The sequence below is a fragment of the Staurois parvus genome, unplaced genomic scaffold (genome assembly GCF_062004578.1).
Source record: "Staurois parvus isolate SC_StPar_1 unplaced genomic scaffold, SC_StPar_1.0 ptg001184l, whole genome shotgun sequence".
Lineage (NCBI taxonomy): Eukaryota > Metazoa > Chordata > Amphibia > Anura > Ranidae > Staurois > Staurois parvus.
In genome coordinates, this window is record NW_028318980.1 from 2,264,086 (window position 1) to 2,288,430 (window position 24,345).

Below are 24,345 nucleotides of genomic sequence, written 5' to 3' on the forward strand. Positions count from 1 at the left end.
GGCGGGGTCCCCCTAGGTCTATAGAGCTGGGCTTGGGCCAGGCTCAGGAAGATCCATTCAGCATCATGGTTTGAACAGGACCATTTCCTGGAAGTGGGGGGAGCAAGGAAGACAGGAGGAGTACAGCGGCACACCCAGGGGTTCACAAGGGGAGAGACTGCCATATGTAGCATTGTTCTTAACCCTTTATCCTTGTCCTGGGAGATCTTCAGAGCAGCCAGGAGGGCCGCTATTGCCTGCAAGCTGTGGATCTGGGAGTGGTTCTACAGGGGAGAGGAGATACTTCTGCATGTAGTTTGTGACAATCTGTGCTAACTTTCAGAGGGGCCATTGGTCACAGTGAGTTACATTTTTAAAAAAATTAAAAAAAGACAAAAATTTTATTAAAAAAACAATTAAAAATTAAAAAAAAATAATGAATAAAAATAATTTCTTTTTTTTTAAACTGTCACCGGTCATTGTCCCTGATCATCACCACACCAGTTATATGATGACCCTGTACTGCACTGTATGTAAAAAAAAAAAAAAGAAACGTGAAAAATGTTTTTGTTTAATTCCTTCATTTTCCAAAAAATTATGACAAAAAAAATTCCAACTTCAAGATAACTACCCACGCCTCTTACTAAATGCCTCGGAATGTCTACTTTCACAAAAAGGGGTCATTTGATAGTTTGTGGGCTCTATAACCTTCCTACAGGCTGTATAAAAAACATTGATTTGGGTTATTTTTACCAAAGAAATGTAGCTGAACACATTTTGGCCTAAATTTAGGAAGAACAATTATTTATTTGCAAAATTTTATAACAGAAACAAAGAAAAATGTGGGTTTTTTAAAAAAAAAAAAAAATTTTCTTTTAATTTAGCAAAAAAAATAAAATAAAAAAACAGTGATGATTAAATACCACCAAAAGAAAGCTCTATTTGTGTGAAAAAAATTTAAATGATAAAAATTTGGTTTGGGTACAATGTTACATGACCGCGCAATTGTCATTCAAACTGTGAGAGCGCCGAAAGCTGAAAATTGGCCTGAGCAGGCAGGCTATATAAAAACACTTTTTTGGGTTATTTTTACCAAAGAAATGTAGCTGAACACATGTTGGCCTAAATTTATGAAGAACAATTATTTATTTGCCAAAATTTTCTAACAAAAACAAAGAAAAATGTGGTAATGTTTCCGAAATTTTTGGTCTTTTTTCGTTTAGCAAAAAAAAATGAAATAAAAAAAAACAGTGATGAATAAATACCACCAAAAAGAAAGCTCTATTTGTGTGGAAAAAAAAAAAATAATAAAAATTTGGTTTGGGTACAATGTTACATGACCGCGCAATTGCCATTCAAACTGTGAGAGCGCCGAAAGCTGAAAATTGGGCTGGGCAACATCAGCACTATTGCTGAATCAGCCAAAATATATGCATTGTTGATATACAGTAAGCAATTTCATAATTTTTCGAGTTGAACTGTTGGAAAAAAAATAATGCAAAAACTAGTTTATCGAAAATATTTATTTTTTTCCCTGAAATAGTGACGTTTTCCTTTAATTTCCACTTTAGTGAAACAGTAGCGCTTTTGCTGAACCAGCCAAAAATATGCATTGTTGACATAAGCAGTTTTATAATCCTATAGGTTGCATTGTTTAAAAGAAAAATTAATAGCGCAGAAACTAGTTTATTAAAAAAAAAAAAAAAAAAAAATATTTTTGTATCAAAAGTGGAGGTTTTTTTTTTAAAATATCCCTTTAACACAACATCATCATTATTGCCGATCCAGTTAAAATATACAATATGTTTTGCTGACATTTAAGTTATTTTTTAATTTTACAGATAGAAATATTGAAAATAATAAATTTGCAAAATAGTTTATTAAAAAAAAGTTTAATTATGTAACAAAAGTGATTTTTTAAAATTCCACTTAAACGCAATAGCAGCATTATTGCCGATCCAGCTAAAACATACAGTATGCTTTGTTGGCATTGAATTTTTTTTGTAATTTTGCAGACAGAAATATTGAAAAAAATAAATGTGCAAAATAGTTCATTAAAAAAGTTTAATTATGTAACAAAAGTGATTTTTTAAAATTCCACTTTAACGCCATAACAGCATTATTGCCGATCCAGGTAAAATATACAATATGCTTTGCTGACATTTAAGTTATTTTTTAATTTTACAGATAGAAATATTGAAAAAAATAAATGTGCAAAATAGTTTACTAAAAAAAGTTTAATTATGTAAAAAAAAGTGATTTTTTTAAATACCACTTTACTGTAATAGCAGCATTATTGCCGATCCAGATAAAACATACAGTATGCTTTATTGGCATTGAAGTTTTTTTGTAGTTTTGCAGATAGAAATATTGAAAAAAATAAATGTGCAAAATAGTTTATTAAAAAAAGTTTAATTATGTAACAAAAGTGATTTTTAAAAAAAAAAAAAATGTGCAAAAAAGCTGATTGCTGATCTAGCTAAAACATACAGAATGCTTTGTTGACGTTTACATTTTTTTGTAATTTTGCAGATAGATATATTAAAAAGAAATATATGTGCAAAATATTTTTTTAAAAAAATAAATTTTTGTGTTTTTTGTGTGAAAAAAGTGGAGTTTTCCATTAAATACCACATTATTGCAACATCAGTCATCAGCATTATTGCCGATCCAGTTAAAATATACAGTATGCTTTGTTGACATTTACATTTTTTTGTAATTTTGCAGATAGATATATTAAATATTAAATATATGTGCAAAATATTTTTTTTTAAAAATACATTTTTGTTTTTTTTTGTGTGAAAAAAGTGGAGTTTTCCATTAAATACCACATTATTGCAACATCAGTATTATTGCCGATCCAGATAAAACATACAGTATGCTTTATTGGCATTGAAGTTTTTTTGTAGTTTTGCAGATAGAAATATTGAAAAAAATAAATGTGCAAAAAAGCGATATTTCTTATCTAGCTAAAACATACAGAATGCTTTTTTGACGTTTACATTTTTTTGTAATTTTGCAGATAGATATATTAAATATTAAATATATGTGCAAAATATTTTTTTAAAAAAATGCATTTTTGTTTTCTTTTTGTGAAAAAAGTGGAATTTTCCATTAAATACCACATTATTGCAACATCAGTATTATTGCGGATCCAGATAAAACATACAGTATGCTTTGTTGGCATTGAAGTTTTTTTGTAATTTTGCAGATAGAAATATTGAAAAAAATAAATGTGCAAAATAGTTTACCAAAAAAAAGTTTAATTATGTAACAAAATGGAGATTTTTTAAAATATCACTTTAACGCAATAGCAGCATTATTGCCGATCCAGATAAAACATACAGTATGCTTTGTTGAAATTGAAGGTTTTTTGTAATTTTGCAGATAGAAATATTGAAAAAAATAAATGTGCAAAATAGTTTATTAAAAAAAGTTTAATTATGTAACAAAAGTGATTTTTAAAAAAAATAAATAAATGTGCAAAAAAGCTGATTGCTGATCTAGCTAAAACATACAGAATGCTTTGTTGACGTTTAAATTTTTTTGTAATTTTGCAGATAGATATATTAAAAAGAAATATATGTGCAAAATATTTTTTAAAAAAAATAAATTTTTGTGTTTTTTGTGTGAAAAAAGTGGAGTTTTCCATTAAATACCACATTATTGCAACATCAGTCATCAGTATTATTGCCGATCCAGTTAAAATATACAGAATGCTTTGTTGACGTTTACATTTTTTTGTAATTTTGCAGATAGATATATTAAATATTAAATATATGTGCAAAATATTTTTTTTTAAAAATACATTTTTGTTTTTTTTTGTGTGAAAAAAGTGGAGTTTTCCATTAAATACCACATTATTGCAACATCAGTATTATTGCGGATCCAGATAAAACATACAGTATGCTTTGTTGGCATTGAAGTTTTTTTGTAATTTTGCAGATAGAAATATTGAAAAAAATAAATGTGCAAAATAGTTTACCAAAAAAAAGTTTAATTATGTAACAAAATGGAGATTTTTTAAAATATCACTTTAACGCAATAGCAGCATTATTGCCGATCCAGATAAAACATACAGTATGCTTTGTTGAAATTGAAGGTTTTTTGTAATTTTGCAGATAGAAATATTGAAAAAAATAAATGTGCAAAATAGTTTATTAAAAAAAGTTTAATTATGTAACAAAAGTGATTTTTAAAAAAAAAATAAATGTGCAAAAAAGCTGATTGCTGATCTAGCTAAAACATACAGAATGCTTTGTTGACGTTTACATTTTTTTGTAATTTTGCAGATAGACATATTAAAAAGAAATATATTTGCAAAATATTTTTAAAAAAAAAAAAATTTTTGTGTTTTTTGTGTGAAAAAAGTGGAGTTTTCCATTAAATACCACATTATTGCAACATCAGTATTATTGCCGATCCAGATAAAACATACAGGATGCTTTGTTGGCATTGACGTTTTTTGTAATTTTGCAGATAGAAATATTGAAAAATAAATACCGGTAGATGTGCAAAATATTTTTTAAAAAATACACCTTTTTTTCTGGTAACAAAGTGGAGTTTTCCTTTAAATACCACTTTTTTTGCGATATTTCCATGTTGCTGATCCAGACAAAACATGAATTGTTGATAGAAGCAGATGTTATTTCATAATCTTATAGGTTGCGTGATTTGAAAAAAAAAAATAACTCCGAAACTAGTTTATTAATAAAAAAAGTTTTATTTTTGTAACAAAAGACAATTTTTTTTTTTAAATACCGCTTTAACGCAACATCAGCATTATTGCCTGTCCAGCTAAAACATACAGTATGCTTTGTTGGCGTTGAAGTTTTTTTGTAATTTTTCAGATAGAAATATTGAAAAATAAATAGATGTGCAAAATATTTTTTAAAAAATACACCTTTTTTTTTCTAGTAACAAAGTGGAGTTTTCCTTTAAATACCATTTTTTTGCAACATTTCAATGTTGCTGATCCAGACAAAACATGAATTGTTGATATAAGCAGATGTTATTTCATAATCTTATAGGTTGCGTGGTTTTAAAAAAAAAAAAAGCCAACACTAGTTTATTAAAAAAAAAAGTTTATTTTTGTAACAAAAGACAATTTTTTCTTATACCACTTTCACGCAACATCAGCGTTATTGCTGATCTAGCTAAAACATACAGAATGCTTTGTTGAAGTTTAAATTTTTTTTTAATTTTGCAGATAGATATATTAAAAAGAAATATATGTGCAAAATATTTTTTTAAAAAAATACATTTTTGTTTTTGTTTTGTGAAAATTAAATACCACATTATTGCAACATCAGTATTATTGCCGATCCAGATAAAACATACAGGATGCTTTGTTGGCATTGACGTTTTTTGTAATTTTGCAGATAGAAATATTGAAAAATAAATAGATGTGCAAAATATTTTTTAAAAAATACACCTTTTTTTCTGGTAAAAAAGTGGAGTTTTCCTTTAAATACCACTTTTTTACAACATTTCCATGTTGCTGATCCAGACAAAACATGAATTTGTGATATAAGCAGATGTTATTACATAATCTTATAGGTTGCGTGGTTTAAAAAAAAAAAAAAAAAAAAACGCCAACACTAGTTTATTAAAAATAAAAGTTTTATTTTTGTAACAAAAGAATATTATTTTTTTAATACTGCTTAAATGCAACATCAGCATTATTGCCGATCCAGCTAAAACATATGCTTTGTTGACATAAGAAGATGTTATTTTATACTCCTACAGGCTGCGTTGTTTAAAAAAAATTAGATGCTCACGCTGGATTATTAAAATTTAAAAAATAAAAAATAAAGTATCATCACAAATACCAAAAAAAAATGCGTTGTTAAAAAAAAGAAAAAAAAATAGATGCTCACACTGGATTATTAAAATTAAAAAAATAAAAAATAAAGTATCATCACAAATACCAAAAAAAGTTGCGTTGTTAAAAAAAGTAAAAAAAATAGATGCTCACGCTGGATTATTAAAATTTAAAAAATAAAAAATAAAGTATCATCACAAATGCAGAAAACAAGAACCAAAAAAGGATTTTTTTTCTCCTTCTAATACCACTTTAACGCAACCTCAACATTATTGCCGATCCAGCTAAAACATTTGCTTTGTTGACATAAGAAGATGTCATTTTATAATCCTACAGGTTGCGTTGTTTAAAAAAAAAAAATGCTCACACTGGATTATTAAAGTTAAAAAATAAAGTATCATCACAAATACCAAAAAAAGTTGCGTGTTAAAAAAAATAGATGCTCACACTGGATTATTAAAATGTAAAAAATAAAAAATAAAGTATCATCACAAAGGTAGAAAACAAGAACCAAAAGATGATTTTTTTTGTAATGCTTTGTTGACATAAGAAGATGTAATTTTATAATCCTACAGGTTGCGTTGTTTAAAAAAAAATAAATGCTCACACTGGTTTAATTAAAATAAAATAAATAAAGTATCATCACAAATACCAAAAAAAGCTGCGCTGTTAAAAAAGAGAAAAAAATTAGATGCCCAAACTGGATTTTTAAAATTAATAAAATAAAGTTTCATCACAAATACCAAAAAAAGTTGCGTGTTAAAAAAAAAAGAAAAAAAATAGATGCTCACACTGGATTATTAAAATGTAAAAAATAAAAAATAAAGTATCATCACAAAGGTAGAAAACAAGAACCAAAAGATGATTTTTTTTGTAATGCTTTGTTGACATAAGAAGATGTAATTTTATAATCCTACAGGTTGCGTTGTTTAAAAAAAAATAAATGCTCACACTGGTTTAATTAAAATAAAATAAATAAAGTATCATCACAAATACCAAAAAAAGCTGCGCTGTTAAAAAAAAGAAAAAAATTAGATGCGCAAACTGGATTTTTAAAATTAATAAAATAAAGTATCATCACAAATACCAAAAAAAGTTGCGTGTTAAAAAAAAAAGAAAAAAAATAGATGCTCACACTGGATTATTAAAATGTAAAAAATAAAAAATAAAGTATCATCACAAAGGTAGAAAACAAGAACCAAAAGATGATTTTTTTTGTAATGCTTTGTTGACATAAGAAGATGTAATTTTATAATCCTACAGGTTGCGTTGTTTAAAAAAAAAAAAATGCTCACACTGGTTTAATTAAAATAAAATAAATAAAGTATCATCACAAATACCAAAAAAAGCTGCGCTGTTAAAAAAGAGAAAAAAATTAGATGCCCAAACTGGATTTTTAAAATTAATAAAATAAAGTATCATCACAAATACCAAAAAAGGTTGAGTTGTTAAAAAAAATAATAAATGCGCAAACTGGATTATTAACATAAAAAAAAAAAGAAAAAGAAAGTATCATCACAAATGCAGAAAACAATAACCAAAAGAGATTTTTTTTTCTCCTTTTAATACCACTTTAATGGAACCTCAGCACTATTGCCGATCCAGCTAAAACATTTGCTTTGTTGACATAAGAAGATGTTATTTTATAATCCTACAGGATGCCTTGTTAAAAAAAAAATAGATGCTCACACTGGATTATTAAAATTAAAGTATCATCACAAATACCAAAAACAGCTGCGTTGTTAAAAAAAAAGAAAAAAATTAGATGCGCAAACTGGATTATTAAAATTTAAAAAATAAAGTATTATCACAAATGTAGAAAACAAGAACCAAAAGAGGATTTTTTTTCTCCTTTTAATACTACTTTAACACAACATCAGCATTATTGCCGATCCAGCTAAAACATTTGCTTTGTTGACATAAGAAGATTTTATTTTATAATCCTACAGGTTGTGTTGTTAAAAAAAAATAGATGTGCAGACTGGATTATTAAAAAAAAAAAAAAATAATAATAAAGTATCATCACAAATACAGAAAACAAGAAACAAGAAAGATGATTTTTTTTTTTGCAATGCTTTGTTGACATAAGAAGATGTTATTCTATAATCCTTCATGTTGCGTTGTTTAAAAAAAAATAGATGCGCAAACTGGATTATTAAAATGTAAAAAATAAAAAATAAAGTATCATCACAAATACCAAAAAAGATAAAAAAAAAAAATAGATGCGCAAACTGGATTATTAAAATGTAAACAATAAAGTATCATCACAAATACCAAAAAAGATTAAAAAAAAAATAGATGCTCAAACTGGATTATTAAAATTAACAAAATAAAGTATCATCACAAATACCAAAAACAGCTGCGTTGTTAAAAAAAAAGAAAAAAATTAGATGCGCAAACTGGATTATTAAAATTTAAAAAATAAAGTATTATCACAAATGTAGAAAACAAGAACCAAAAGATGATTTTTTTTTGCAATGCTTTGTTGACATAAGAAGATGTTATTCTATAATCCTTCATGTTGCGTTGTTTAAAAAAAAATAGATGTGCAAACTGGATTATTAAAATGTAAAAAATAAAAAATAAAGTATCATCACAAATACCAAAAAAGATAAAAAAAAAAATAGATGCGCAAACTGGATTATTAAAATGTAAACAATAAAGTATCATCACAAATACCAAAAAAGATTAAAAAAAATAGATGTGCAAACTGGATTATTAAAATTAAGAAAATGCAAAATAAAGAATCATCCGAAATACAGAAAACAAGAACCAAAAGAGGATTTTTTTTAATCCTTTGTTGACATAAGATGTTATTTTATAATCCTACAGGTTGTGTTGTTAAAAAAAAAAATAGATGTGCAAACTGGATTATTAAAATGTAGAAAAATAAAAAATAAAGTATCATCACAAATACCAAATAAGATTAAAAAAAAAATAGATGCCCAAACTGGATTATTAAAATGTAAAAAATAAAACATAAAGTATCATCACAATTACCAAAAAAGATAAAAAAAAAAATAGATGCGCAAATTGCTTTATTAAAATGTAAAAAATAAAAAATAAAGTATCACAAGTACCAAAAAAGATAAAAAAAAAAAAAATAGATGTGCAAACGGGATTATTAAAATGTAAAAAATAAAAAATAAAGTATCATCACAAATACCAAAAAAGATAAAAAAAAAAATAGATGCGCAAACTGGATTATTAAAATGTAAACAATAAAGTATCATCACAAATACCAAAAAAGATTAAAAAAAATAGATGTGCAAACTGGATTATTAAAATTAAGAAAATGCAAAATAAAGAATCATCCGAAATACAGAAAACAAGAACCAAAAGAGGATTTTTTTTAATCCTTTGTTGACATAAGATGTTATTTTATAATCCTACAGGTTGTGTTGTTAAAAAAAAAAATAGATGTGCAAACTGGATTATTAAAATGTAGAAAAATAAAAAATAAAGTATCATCACAAATACCAAATAAGATTAAAAAAAAAATAGATGCGCAAACTGGATTATTAAAATGTAAAAAATAAAACATAAAGTATCATCACAATTACCAAAAAAGATAAAAAAAAAAATAGATGCGCAAATTGCTTTATTAAAATGTAAAAAATAAAAAATAAAGTATCACAAGTACCAAAAAAGATAAAAAAAAAAAAAATAGATGTGCAAACGGGATTATTAAAATGTAAAAAATAAAACATAAAGTATCATCACAAATACCAAAAAAAATAAAAAAAAAAAAGATGTGCAAACTGGATTATTAAAATGTAAAAAATAAAACATAAAGTATCATCACAAGTATCAAAAAAGATTTAAAAAAAAAATAGATGTGCAAACGGGATTATTAAAATGTAAAAAATAAAACATAAAGTATCATCACAAATACCAAAAAAGATAAAAAAAAAAAAAAAAGATGCGCAAACTGGATTATTAAAATTAAAAAAAAAAAAAGAAAAATAAAGTATCATCGCAAATACAGAAAACGAGAACCAAAACCGACTCTGCAACACAGTGGTTAATGTGGAAAAGTTCTGTATAAAATGGCTGTCCCTGGGAATTAGTCAGCAGAGACGTCACAAAGTGCTTCCTACACGCGGCGTTCTGTCCGGCCGCACAGCGTCTTCTGCTTCAGAGGTAATTACATAGATTTTCTGTCTTGTACTTGCAAATACACAGCACAGCACTTCAGCAGAGCTTGTAGCTCAGGGCTCGGGGGCTCCGGCTGCATGGAGGATGGTGTTTACATATCGCGTTCTCTCCGTTCTGAGCGTGCCGGAAAAAAAATAAAAATAAAAAAAAAACTGAACCCCCCCCCCAAAAAAAAAAACCAACTAGCCTTCCTTTTCAAGTGGTATTGTTCCTGAGATCTTCCATGCAGACTTTGTGCCGGGTAAACACTCGTCTGTTTAGGACGATCGCTGATTTGCGGGGGAGGAGACGAATCCGCGCGCTGAATATTGCAGGCGGATGTTTCATTATTTATGTTCTGCTTGAAACAGAGCACTTTGGCTGTCTAAAAACACGTTCTGTGTACAAACAATCGCGCGCTGCGGTTACATAATACATCGATCTCAAATCCCGTGTTTTCTGAAATATTGGCTTTTAGGGCAGCGGCGGCGGCTAGGTGTTCGATGCAACGGCGGCTAGGTGTTCGATGCAACGGCGGCTAGGTGTTCGATGCGGCGGCGGCTAGGTGTTCGATGCGGCGGCGGCTAGGTGTTCGATGCGGCGGCTAGGTGTTCAATGTGGTGGCGGCTAGGTGTTCGATGTGGTGGCGGCTTGGTGTTTGATGCGACGGAGGCTAGGTGTTTGATGCGACGGAGGCTAGGTGTTTGATGCGACGGAGGCTAGGTGTTCGATGCGACGGCGGCTAGGTGTTAAAAGCAACGGTGGCTAGGTGTTCGATGTGGCGGCTAGGTGTTTGATGCGACAGCAGCTAGGTGTTTGATGTGACGGCAGCTAGGTGTTCGATGCGACGGCGGCTAGGTGTTCGATGTGACAGCACCTAGGTGTTCAATGTGACGGCGACTAAGTGTTCGATGTGGCGGCTAGGTGTTAAAAGCAACGGTGGCTAGGTGTTCGATGTGGCGGCTAGGTGTTCGATGTGGCGGCTAGGTGTTTGATGCGACAGCAGCTAGGTGTTTGATGTGACGGCAGCTAGGTGTTCGATGCAACGGCAGCTAGGTGTTCGATGCGACGGCGGCTAGGTGTTCGATGTGACAGCAGCTAGGTGTTTGATGTGACGGCAGCTAGGTGTTCGATGCAACGGCAGCTAGGTGTTCGATGCGACGGCGGCTAGGTGTTCGATGTGACAGCACCTAGGTGTTCAATGTGACGGCGACTAAGTGTTCGATGTGGCGGCTAGGTGTTCGATGCGACGGCGGCTAGGTGTTCAATGCGGCGGCTAGGTGTTCTATTCGACGGCGGCTAGGTGTTCTATGCAACGGCGGCTAGGTGTTCAATGAGACAGCAGCTAGCTGTTTAAGCGACGGCGGCTAGGTGTTCGATGCGACGGCTAGGTGTTCGATGCGACGGCTAGGTGTTCGATGAGACAGCGGCGTTATATCTTGTAATAGCGTCCGAATCATCACGGTTAGGGAGTGAATCCTATCAGCACAATCTTGTTAAATACAGCTGACGCGGGGGGGGGGGGGCTGTAATGTCATCGAACGACATTAATATGGTGACAACAGGGGTGGACTGGCCATTCCGGCACTGCCTGAGGGCCCCGGGCAGTACCTGAGTTTCCAAATGGTCAGTCCGCCCCTGGTCACATGTTGGGGTGACAGGGAGACGGCTTCTAGATATTTCATTTTTTATTGTTCTTTTTATATATAATTCATTTCTACAAAATAACAGACTTTCACGCAGCATATGGGCAGCACAGGGGCTAAATGGTTAGCACTTCCGCCTGGCAGTACTCGGGTCGTCGGTTCAAATCACAACCACGGCACCACCTGGAGTTTGCATGTTCTCCCTGTGCCTGCGTGGGTTTCCTCCGGGTACTCCGGTTTCCTCCCACACTCCAAAGAAATGCTGGTAGGTGAATTGGCTCCTGTCTAAATTGTCCCTAGTATGTGTATGTATGAATGTGAGTTAGGGACCTTAGATTGTATGCTCCTCGGGGGCGGGGACTGATGTGAATGTACAATATATATGTAAAGCGCTGCGTAAATTGATATAAGTACCTGAAATAAATAAATAAATATGTGTCCTTTCTCCCTTTCCTCTTTTTTCTTTTTTGTGCCTGCTGTCCATCGCTCCTCCTTCACTTCCTAAAGCAGTGGTCTCCAAACTACCATCCATGGATCACTTCTGACCTGCTACAGGGTTATATCTGGTGCACAACAAATGTCCATGAAAGTATCCTGGCTGCCTGGCAGTCATTGCGTCCTACTATGGAGGCTGGCATCCGCCATGTAAAAGGGGGACTCTGATGGGTACTTCTGGATAAAAGAGGGGAGTTTGAGAGTGTGACGGGAATCACTTTGGGTGGGGGGCCCATGGAACCCAGCTCACTTTGGAGAGGTGGGGAGACCCCTGTCTCAGCTCCCCATATCCCTATTATGTGTAAGTCACCCTGTACCTGTAAGGTGTGCAGGGTGATCTGTCCTAATATTGGGGGGGCTTTGTCTGAGACTGTGTAGACATGTCTAGGAGATAGGTGGGGTGGGGGGCCCATGGAACCCAGCTCACTTTGGAGAGGTGGGGAGACCCCTGTCTCAGCTCCCCATATCCCTATTATGTGTAAGTCACCCTGTACCTGTTAGGTGTACAGGGTGATCTGTCCTAATATTGGGGGGGCTTTGTCTCAGACTGTGTAGACATGTCTAGGAGATAGGTGGGGTGGGGGGTTGTTGATTGTTTAATATCATGTGCAGGGGCGGACTGACCATTTAGCCACTTGGGCACTGCCTGAGGGCCCGGGGTCAGTAGGGGGCACCATGAGATACCCCTGGTACCTTTCATAGGGTTTTTTGGGTGTGGGCGAGGACACAGGGGCCCCATGATCCCCTATTGCCCCGGGGCCCCATGAGTTGTCAGTCTGCCCCTGGTCATGTGGCCGCATCCCATTGCTCTATTGTTTGTCTGGCTTGGGAACAAACTATTATGGAATGTATGTGTTTATGTGTATTAGCTTGGTGGGGGGGGGGGTGTCTCCAGCAGCCCTGCCTCCTGATGGGACTGTCTGCTGGTGTGAAGTTTGAATACCTGTGTGCAGGGGCGGACTGGCAACTCATGGGGCCCCCGGGCAATAGGGGATCATGGGGCCCCTGTGTCCTTGCCCAAACTCAAAAAAGCCTATGAAAAAGGTACCAGGGGCATCTCATGGGGTCCCGTACTGACCGCGGGCCCTCGGGCAGTGCCCGAGTTTCCAAATGGTCAGTCCGCCTCTGCCTGTGTGTCTCTGGTTGCTAAGTGTAGATTGTGTCATTATGCAGGGAGGGGGGATTGTCCCCTGAGTGTATATATCTTGTTTCTGTGTTCAACTAAACTAGTCTACCTCCTGGTATACTTCAAGACTGGTGTCGTCTCGTCTTGTATGGTCGTCTGTGGTGTCTGTGGTCGGTGTTTAGACGGGGAAGCGGTATTCTAACGGAAGTACTCAAGCACAGTCTGGGTCGGTTCCGTTACAGAGAGGAACTTCTGGACTGTCAAGGTCCTACCTTTTCCCAGAGGTTATGTTACTCCATGTGCTGGCGTCCATCTTGGATTTCTGCAGAGCATGGTGGGAGGCTTTTATGCCTTCAGGTCTCTGAGGTCCATCCCCCAGAGGGGTGTGGCTGATTACATATAAGTCTGTGGTCCGCACATGCCCTTTACACTTGTGTCTTTGTGTTGCTATAACTCTGTTCTGACTCTCGTGACTCTCCTGGAATCTGACTTGACTTGTGACTCGACCATTCTTCGTGTTCTCCTTTGATCTGACCCCCTGTTGCTGAACCCGGCCCGTGACCTGTGATTCTCATCTGCTGTCCTATACCGTTTTTGTCCTGTTGTTGTAGACCCGGCCTGCCCGACTACTCTATTGTCTTTTCCACCAGCTACACGCCATTGGTGGCGGCCATTACCGCAACTGGGGTGTCTCGGGGGCCGCGACCTGGTTCCTGGCTGCGTCAAGTCCATCCCCACCATCAGGGGCCCTGGTGAAGGGCAGCCTGGGACTTAGACTCCGTGCCCTGAGGGACTTCGGTCTGTGGGTGGTGGTTGTCGTCAGCCAGTGCGTTACATTGTTATTAGGCCTGCCTGTCCGTTCCTCAGCTCCAGCCCTGACATGGACTTAAAGTAAGACACTGATGGGCACTCCTGGATTTAAAGGGAGACTCTGCTGGGCACACATAGATGTAAGGGAGTACTCTGCTGGGCACACATAGATGTAAGGGGAGACTCTGCTGGGCACACATAGATGTAAGGGAGGACTCTGCTGGGCACACATAGATGTAAGGGGAGACTCTGCTGGGCACACATAGATGTAAGGGAGTACTCTGCTGGGCACACATAGATGTAAGGGGAGACTCTGCTGGGCACACATAGATGTAAGGGAGGACTCTGCTGGGCACACATAGATGTAAGGGAGGACTCTGCTGGGCACACATAGATGTAAGGGAGTACTCTGCTGGGCACACATAGATGTAAGGGAGTACTCTGCTGGGCACACATAGATGTAAGGGAGTACTCTGCTGGGCACACATAGATGTAAGGGAGTACTCTGCTGGGCACACATAGATGTAAGGGGAGACTCTGCTGGGCACACATAGATGTAAGGGAGGACTCTGCTGGGCACACATAGATGTAAGGGAGGACTCTGCTGGGCACACATAGATGTAAGGGAGTACTCTGCTGGGCACACATAGATGTAAGGGAGGACTCTGCTGGGCACACATAGATGTAAGGGAGGACTCTGCTGGGCACACATAGATGTAAGGGAGGACTCTGCTGGGCACACATAGATGTAAGGGAGGACTCTGCTGGGCACACATAGATGTAAGGGAGGACTCTGCTGGGCACACATAGATGTAAGGGAGGACTCTGCTGGGCACACATAGATGTAAGGGAGGACTCTGCTGGGCACACATAGATGTAAGGGAGGACTCTGCTGGGCACACATAGATGTAAGGGAGGACTCTGCTGGGCACACATAGATGTAAGGGAGGACTCTGCTGGGCACACCACATAGATGTAAGGGAGGACTCTGCTGGATACTCCTCTCTTCTTTCCATCCTTCCTTCCTTTCTCATCCACTTATTTTCGTCTGTTTTCATTTCCTATATTGGATTTTTCCCAGGATCATATGATTTATCATAGTACATGAGGTCAATTTTGACCCAAAATACTAAAAGAGAACAAAGATAATGCCAAATTATACAATAATTTGCACCTTTTGGCTATCTGAGATGTTAGCGGGGAGGACTGACCATTCGAGCACTCTGGCTCTGCCCGAGGGCCCGAGGTCACTAGGGGGCCCCATGAAATGCCTCTGATACCTTTTATAGGCTTTTTTGGGGTGTGCTTTGAGTGTGGGCGAGGACACAGTGGCCCCACGATCCCCTATTGCTCGGGGGCCCCCTGAGTTGTCAGTCCGCCCCTGGATGTGAGCTACGACCTGTGTGCTGTATGTTTCATTGGGATCTTACCTGACGCTATAACTTTGTTTTGGTAACTCTATAAGTTCCTAACAAAGATTGATAACCAGAGATTCCACTTGAACACAATATCTTGTATACGTCCCTCGCAATCGCCTTTTCTAGAAATAATCCTCCGAGAAAACAACAGCGGCTGAGTCAGAGGCATCTGCTCAGGTTTATCACAAGACACCCACTTTCCAAGAAAACCTGTCACCACTCATCTCCATAACATTCTTCTGATGTACAAATGGACGTTCTCCATCTGTGGTGAGAAGAGCCGCATCACATGGCCACTGCGGGAAGCCGAGCCGTATAAATGGGTCAGCAAAATAGATCATCAAGATTGTAGCAGAATTGTAACGGATTAAATCAGACGACTGAAGTAATAAATATAAACGCAAATTAATATTCGTAAATCAGTGTCCCAACAATTCAAATACCCTGCGAAGAACACTCTGAAGAAGTCTCACTTTCACCATTGAAAGTATAAATTAATTGACCTTCTTAGTGTCCATATAATAAATACCCTTCTTAGTGTTTATATAATAAATACCCTTCTTAGTGTTCATAAATACCCTTCTTAGTGTCCATATAATAAATACCCTTCTTAGTGTCCATATAATAAATACCCTTCTTAGTGTTTATATAATAAATACCCTTCTTAGTGTTCATAAATACCCTTCTTAGTGTCCATATAATAAATACCCTTCTTAGTGTTCATATGTTTATATAATAAATACCCTTCTTAGTGTTCATATAATAAATACCCTTCTTAGTGTCCATATAATAAATACCCTTCCTGGTGTCCATATAATAAATACCCTTCTTAGTGTCCATATAATAAATACCCTTCTTAGTGTTTATATAATAAATACCCTTCTTAGTGTTCATAAATACCCTTCTTAGTGTCCATATAATAAATACCCTTCTTAGTGTCCATATAATAAATACCCTTCTTAGTGTTTATATAATAAATACCCTTCTTAGTGTTCATAAATACCCTTCTTAGTGTCCATATAATAAATACCCTTCTTAGTGTTCATATAATAAATACCCTTCTTAGTGTTCATATAATAAATACCCTTCTTAGCGTCCATATAATAAATACCCTTCTTAGTGTTCATATAATAAATACCCTTCTTAGTGTCCATATAATAAATACCCTTCTTAGTGTTCATTTAATAAATACCCTTATATGGACACTAAGAAGGGTATTTATTATATGAACACTAAGAAGGGTATTTATTACATGGACACTAAGAAGGGTATTTATTATATGAACACTAAGAAGGGTATTTATTACATGGACACTAAGAAGGGTATTTATTATATGAACACTAAGAAGGGTATTTATTATATAAACATATAAACACTAAGAAGGGTATTTATTAAATGGACACTAAGAAGGGTATTTATTATATGGACACTAAGAAGGGTATTTATTATATGAACACTAAGAAGGGTATTTATTATATAAACATATGAACACTAAGAAGGGTATTTATTATATGAACACTAAGAAGGGTATTTATTAAATGGACACTAAGAAGGGTATTTATTATATAAACACTAAGAAGGGTATTTATTATATAAACACTAAGAAGGGTATTTATTAAATGGACACTAAGAAGGGTATTAAGTCAATTTAAATATTAAAGCAGTTAAACATTATTTAACCGCTTCCTGACTGCCCTATAGCAGAAATACTGCTACAGGGCAGCACAGGTGTGCAAAATCACGCATTCACGTGTATACGTGAATACGTGATTTTGCGTGAATATGTGATATATATATATGTGTGTGTGTGATTTTGCATTTCTGGGTAGGATTCTTGGTTGGTGATTACCTGCCAGCACCCGGTGATTACTGAGCATCTCCAACGGGGAGGAGGACTGTTTTGTTTACTAACAGTTCTCCTCCCTGTCAGCTCGGGCACACTGCTCCAGATGGCTGTGCACTGTGCTTACAGTGAAGCACACCCCCCCTAGTAAAACACTCCCTGCACACAGGTAACCCTTTGATCACCCCACATGTTAACCCCTTCCTGCCCAGTGCCATTAGTACAGTGTCAGTGCTTTTTTTTTTAGCACTGATCACTGTATTGGTATCACTGGGGATGTCAGTGACACCAAGTCAGTTCCCCCCCCCAGCATCAGAATTCCCATTGCAGTCCCGCGATAAGTTGCTGATCGCCGCCTTTACTAGTAGAAAAAAAAAATTCCAGTATCTACACTGCCATTTGTAGACGCTATAACTTTAACGTAAACCAATTAATATACACGTATTGGGATTTTTTTTTAGCAAAGACATGTCGCAGAATACATTTTGATCAGTAATGGTGCAGCACTAAATAATAATGAAAAAAATATTCTTATATAGAACCAACTTATCAAAGGCACTAAATAAAGTTCATGAATAAACAATAAATAAACAAATAAAAAGTTCAAAGGTGACCAAATAGTGATCTGAAGGTGCCTGCTTCAATGGTAATCCGGTGCTTGTGCAAATAATTGTGGAAAAATTGCGCACTCACCAGACGCGCAATTTGAATGCGCATGTAAATATATATCCAGATGTCCTCAGGATAGGCCAGGTGGTGGGGTATCCTCCTTCTGAAGGGTAGGTAGTATGTCAAATGATTACAGGGCTTTAGTGATGATCCAAGACAGCCAGAGTTCCCCGTAAGGGTTGGGTAGGTGGTGCTTCCTGGATATACAGGAGATTCCCTCTCTGGGTACTGGAATGGATCTATGTTCTTGAACGGGCATCTGAAAATTAATACATGTGGACCCTGCTAGTTCCGGTCTTCCAGAATTGTCACATTTGGTCTTTTGTCCTAAATTTATGACAAAATTTGATTGTTTAATTTTTTTTTACTGGCCATGTTTAATAGCAAAAAGTCAAAAATATAATTTTTTCGCAAAATTGTCAGTCTTTTTTTATTTTATAGTGCGAAAAATAAAAACACACAGGTGATCAAATATCTCCAAAAGAAAGCTCAATTTGTGGGAAAAAAAGACGTAAATTTCATTTGGTTGCAGCGTCGCATGACCGCACAATTGTCAGTTAACGTAACGCAGCGCCACAATGCAAAAAATGGCCTGGACAGGAAGGGGGGGGGGGTAAATCCTCAGCAGGGCAAGGGGTTAAGTCCAACTGAAACATAACATTTTATAGGAATCTATTTCTAAACATTTCACTGTGTGAATGTCCCAATCATTAGCACATCCAGCATGACTGTGTCTAATATATTTGTTTCCTATGATCGTGAGCTCCATTTAGTGGCCATATGCAGTATTTCCTGATTTTTTTTTCCTGTTTGTTTTTATTTAATTTTTTTTTCAATTACGTGAGAGATTCAACATTTTATACCCATTTACAGTCCAAGTGCAGTTTGCAAAAAAAAAAAAGAGAGACTATACAATCCTTCCTGTGGAATAAAATGAGAGATTTCTGAACTTCTAAGACTGATGAGCAATTCCACTTAAATTTATTCCAGTGATTTTCCACCCATTTTTGAACCCACCTGAGGCCTTGTTAAAGCACTAGCTCAAAGGACGTTCTAAATATCATTTCATCCTCACAATTGTGCTCAAAAGTTTGCACCCCCCGGCAGAAATTGTGAAATTTAGGCATTGATATTGAAAATATGACTGATCGTGCCAAAAAATGCCTTTTATATAAGGATAGTGGTCATACAAAGCCATTTATTATCACATCGTTGTTTGGCTCCTTTTTAACCCCTTCAAGTCCGGACACTTTCCCCCCCTTCCAGTCCGGACACTTTAACCCCCTTCCAGTCCAGACACTTTCCCCCACCTTCCAGTCCGGACACTTTAACCCCCTTCCAGTCCGGACACTTTCCCCCCCTTCCAGTCCGGACACTTTCCCCCCCTTCCAGTCCGGACACTTTAACCCCCTTCCAGTCCGGACACTTTCCCCCCCTTCCAGTCCGGACACTTTCCCCCCCTTCCAGTCCGGACACTTTAACCCCCTTCCAGTCCGGACACTTTCCCCCCCCCTTCCAGTCCGGACACTTTCACCCCCTTCCAGTCCGGACACTTTCACCCCCTTCCTGTCCGGACACTTTCCCCCCCTTCCAGTCCGGACACTTTCACCCCTTCCAGTCCGGACACTTTCCCCCCCTTCCAGTCCGGACACTTTTCCCCCCTTCCAGTCCGGACACTTTCACCCCCTTCCAGTCCGGACACTTTCACCCCCTTCCAATCCAGACACTTTCACCCCCTTCCAGTCCGGACACTTTCACCCCCTTCCTGTCTGGATACTTTCACCCCCTTCCAGTCCGGACACTTTCACCCCCTTCCTGTGCGGACACTTTCACCCCCTTCCAGTCCGGTCAATTTCACCCCCTTCCTGTCCGGACACTTTCACCCCCTTCCGGCCGGACACTTTCACCCCCTTCCTGTCCGGATACTTTCACCCCCTTCCAGTCCGGACACTTTCACCCCCTTTCCTGTCCGAACACTTTCAACCCCTTCCAATCCAGACACTTTCACCCCCTTCCAGTCCGGACACTTTCACCCCCTTCCTGTCTAGATACTTTCACCCCCTTCCAGTCCGGACACTTTCACCCCCTTCCTGTCCGGATACTTTCACCCCCTTCCAGTCCGGACACTTTCACCCCCTTTCCTGTCCAAACACTTTCAACCCCTTCCAATCCAGACACTTTCACCCCCTTCCAGTCCGGACACTTTCACCCCCTTCCTGTCTGGATACTTTCACCCCCTTCCAGTCCGGACACTTTCACCCCCTTCCAGTCCGGACACTTTCACCCCCTTCCTGTCCGGACACTTTCACCCCCTTCCAGTCCGGACACTTTCACCCCCTTCCTGTCCGGACACTTTCACCCCCTTCCGGTCCGGACACTTTCACCCCCTTCCTGTCTGGACCCTCCCCCCCCTTCCAGTCCGGACACTTTCACCCCCTTCCAATCCAGACACTTTCACCCCCTTCCTGTCCGGACACTTCCCCCCCCTTCCAGTCCGGACACTTTCACCCCCTTCCAGTCTGGACACTTTCACCCCCTTCCAGTTCGGACACTATCACCCCCTTTCCTGTCCGGACACTTTCACCCCCTTCCAGTCCGGACACTTTCACCCCCTTCCAATCCAGACACTTTCACCCCTTTCTTGTCTGGACACTTTCACCCCCTTCCAGTCCGGACACTTTCACCCCCTTCCTGTCTGGACACTTTCACCCCCTTCCAGTCTGGACACTTTCACCCCCTTCCAGTCTGGACACTTTCACCCCCTTCCTGTCCGGACACTTTCACCCCCTTCCTGTCCGCACACTTTCACCCCCTTCCAGTCCGGACACTTTCACCCCCTTCCAATCCAGACACTTTCATCCCCTTCCTGTTCAGGCCATTTTTCAGCTTTCAGTACTGTCGCACTTTGAATGACACTTGCGCGGTCATGCAACACTGTACCCATATGAATTTTTTAGCATTTTTTTGAGACAGATAAAACTTTATTTTGGTGGTATTTATTCACCGCTGGGATTTTTATTTTTTTGCTATATAAATGAAAAAGTCAAAACATTTTGAAAAAAAGTGTTTTTCGTATAAAATTTTGCAAATAAATAATTTTTCTTCATAAATCTTGGCCAAAATGTATTCAGCTATCTTTTTAGTAAAAAAAAATAGCCCAAATTAGTTTATAACCAAAACTTATACATTTTTATTTTATTTTTTTATATTATTACTTATGTTTTTTTTTTTACATACTGTCACCCTAGCAGTACAGTGTCACCATGGTGACACTGTACTACTTGTGGGGGGTGATGAAGATTTTTTTTTTTTACACTGATTGCATTTACACCCATAAAGGCTGTAAAAGCATTCTTGCAGCCATTGAGAAGTACTGTGTGAGCTGTGATTGGTCACAGCTTGTCACATGGTACAAGGCTGTTGTGAATAGCCCTGTACCATGTGACCTCTGTGATCGTTCACAGATTTCACAAGTAGTAAGCAATGATGTCAGAAGTGATACCTTGCTTACTACTCTGCATATAATCACTGATTGGCTAATCAGTGATCACATGATCGGGACCTCACACAGAGATCCCATACAGCGATTGGTGTTCCACTGTGTCCTCCAGACACAGCAGGCACCAGATCGCGGTGCTGCGTGCTCCCAGGGAGCACACACAGTCCAAAATGGCGGGCGCCGTTTATGAACGGCAACCCGCCCCTGCACTGCCCCCGTCTGGCCGTTTGTATACATGGGCTGGACGGGAAGTGGTTAAATCAAAATTATTATTATTATTATTGTACAGGATTTATATAGCGCCAACAGTTTGCTCAGCGCTTTACAATATAAAAGGAGACAATACAGCAACAATATATTTCAGTACAGAAGGAATAGGAGGACTCTGCTCCTGGAGCTTACAATCTAAAGGTAGGCTTCTCTGAGTAAGTGAGATTTCAAAGATTGCCTACAGGCAGACAGGGAGGGGTTTGACCGGACATACTGGGGTAGGAAGCTCCAGAGGATGGGATAGGCTCTGGAGAAGTCCTAGAGGCGAGTGTGGGAGGAGGGGACTAGGGAACTAGAGAACAAGATGTCTTGGGAGGAGCAGAGGAGGCGATTTGGACAATATCTGCAGATTAGGTTGGCGATGTAGCTCGGGGCAGGAATCACCCCAATGGCCCTGATCAAAAGCATACATAACCTGGAATGTTTGGCCTTGGCACAGACACACAATGTGACACATACAGGTTAAAATGGCAACTAAAGGTTAATTACCCACACGGGCTTACTGTCATGAGGCCCCTGTGTCCTTGCCCAAACTCAAAAAAGCCTATGAAAAAGGTACCAGGGGCATCTCATGGGGCCCCTACTGACCCTGGGCCCTCGGGCAGTGCCCGAGTTTCCAAATGATCAGTCCACCCCTCTCCCCAGATCTGTGGCTTTTTTAAATCGCAATTGGTGTCTGTTTAAAATAAGTCGATGTGTTTGTTAGCTCACATGTGGACACACTGAGCAGGATAGATACTGAGCCATGGGGAGCACAAAAGAAGACAAAAGACCTGCGTATTAAGGTAATGGAGGTTTATATAGATGGAAAAGGATATAATAAGATGCCCAAAACCTTGGATATGCCAATATTGCTCAGGTAGAGGAAGAAAAACTGCAGCCAGAAGACTTGTTTGGGATACAGAAAAACCCCACAGGTGACCTAAAGAGATATACAAGCTACTCTGAAAAAATTTGGTGTGTTTTTTTCAAGGAGCACAAAACAAGACTTGAACAAAAAAGAGCTGCATGGTTGAGTTGCCAGAAAGAAGCCTCTACTGTGCCAGTGCCACAAAAAATCCCATTGAGGTGTGTCAAGGTGTTGTTGGACATATTGTATGCTCTCCTTGATGTGTCATTCGGAGAGCATCCTTATTCAATTTCATACGAATATTTGTCATCCATTATCCAATGTGGTGCAATCTGTAAGTGTTTCAGTAACCAGCTTTTTTTCACACGTTTAAAGTGATATTATGAATTGTTCATATTTATCTGATACGTTATTATGTTCTAGATCTGACTTATTATTCCCTGAAAAAGGAAACATGAGTTCCAAAACGCATTGGATTTATCTGGACAATATCACTGTACAAGCTCTTTTGGGTTGCTAGCCCATTTGTCGGTTCATGTAATACAGATTTTCAGGCTTTATGCACATTTATGCACAAGATCACTTATATAAACGTGATCCTGCATTTCAGGGTAGGGGGCGTGCGCGAGGCGCGCAACCTCCCTACCCGCGGCACCGATCGCAGCCGTGGGTGTCAATCACTGGGTCCCAACTGGTGAGTACCCGCTGGAGCCTGGCGATTGCTGGCAAACACTGACAGGGAGGAAGGCTGCATTGTTTTCAATGGTGCTCTCCTCCCTGTCAGTTTGAGCACATCGAAATTTGATTTTTAATTTTTTTTTACTAGACATGGTTTATAGCAAAAAGTCCAAAATATTGTATATTTTTTCTCAAAATTGTAGGTCTTTTTTTTTTATAGCGCACAAAATAAAAAACACACAGGCGATCACAGACCAGCAAAAGAGAGATCAATTTGTGGGGAAAAAGGGCTGTAAATTTGATTTGGGTGCAGCGTTGCATGATTGCGCAATTGCCAGTTAAAGTAAAGCAGTGCCTTAACACAAACCGCTTATGTAATAAATTTGCATTCTCTTTGTCCCCACTCACCCACTCTAGATTATTCTGTAAAGGGCCTACATGATCGGACCGAACCTTTTTACTATTAATATATTTGAAGACTTTTTTGGGGTTGGTCCTGCTATCTTTTGCAATCTGTCATTTGTGTTCAATTTTTGCGGCCTTTATTTCCTATTTGCATATTCTGTTATATTGTTTGTAATGTTTAAACAATTATAGCGTTCCTTCATTTTCATATTTAACAAAAGCTCTTTTCTTACTATCTATAGCTTTTTTAACTTTGGCCGTAAGCCACATAGTTGTGTTCATTGATGCCAATATTCCCTCCCAGTCTTGGAGAGCAGCTCTCAGCCTTGGAAAATTAGCTCTCTTAAAATTGAGCGTTTTTGTTTTTCCCGTATGTGCTTGCTGTTTACAGCTATCAATAAATGAAATCATGTTATGGTCACTGCTACCCAGATGCTCTTTTATATGAACATTAGTAATAAGCTCTGCATGGTTTGAGATTACCAGGTCCAGCAGAACATCATTCCTAGTTGGAGCCTCTATGAACTGTACCATAAAATTATCCTGTAGTAGGTTTAAACATTTTTGCTCTTTAACTGTTCCTGCAGTACCATTACTCCAGTCAATTTTCGGGTAGTTATTATCACTGTCCCAGCTCTTGCAGCCTTTTCGATCTGTGCAAGGAGCTGAGTCTCCACTTCCTCATTAACACTGGGA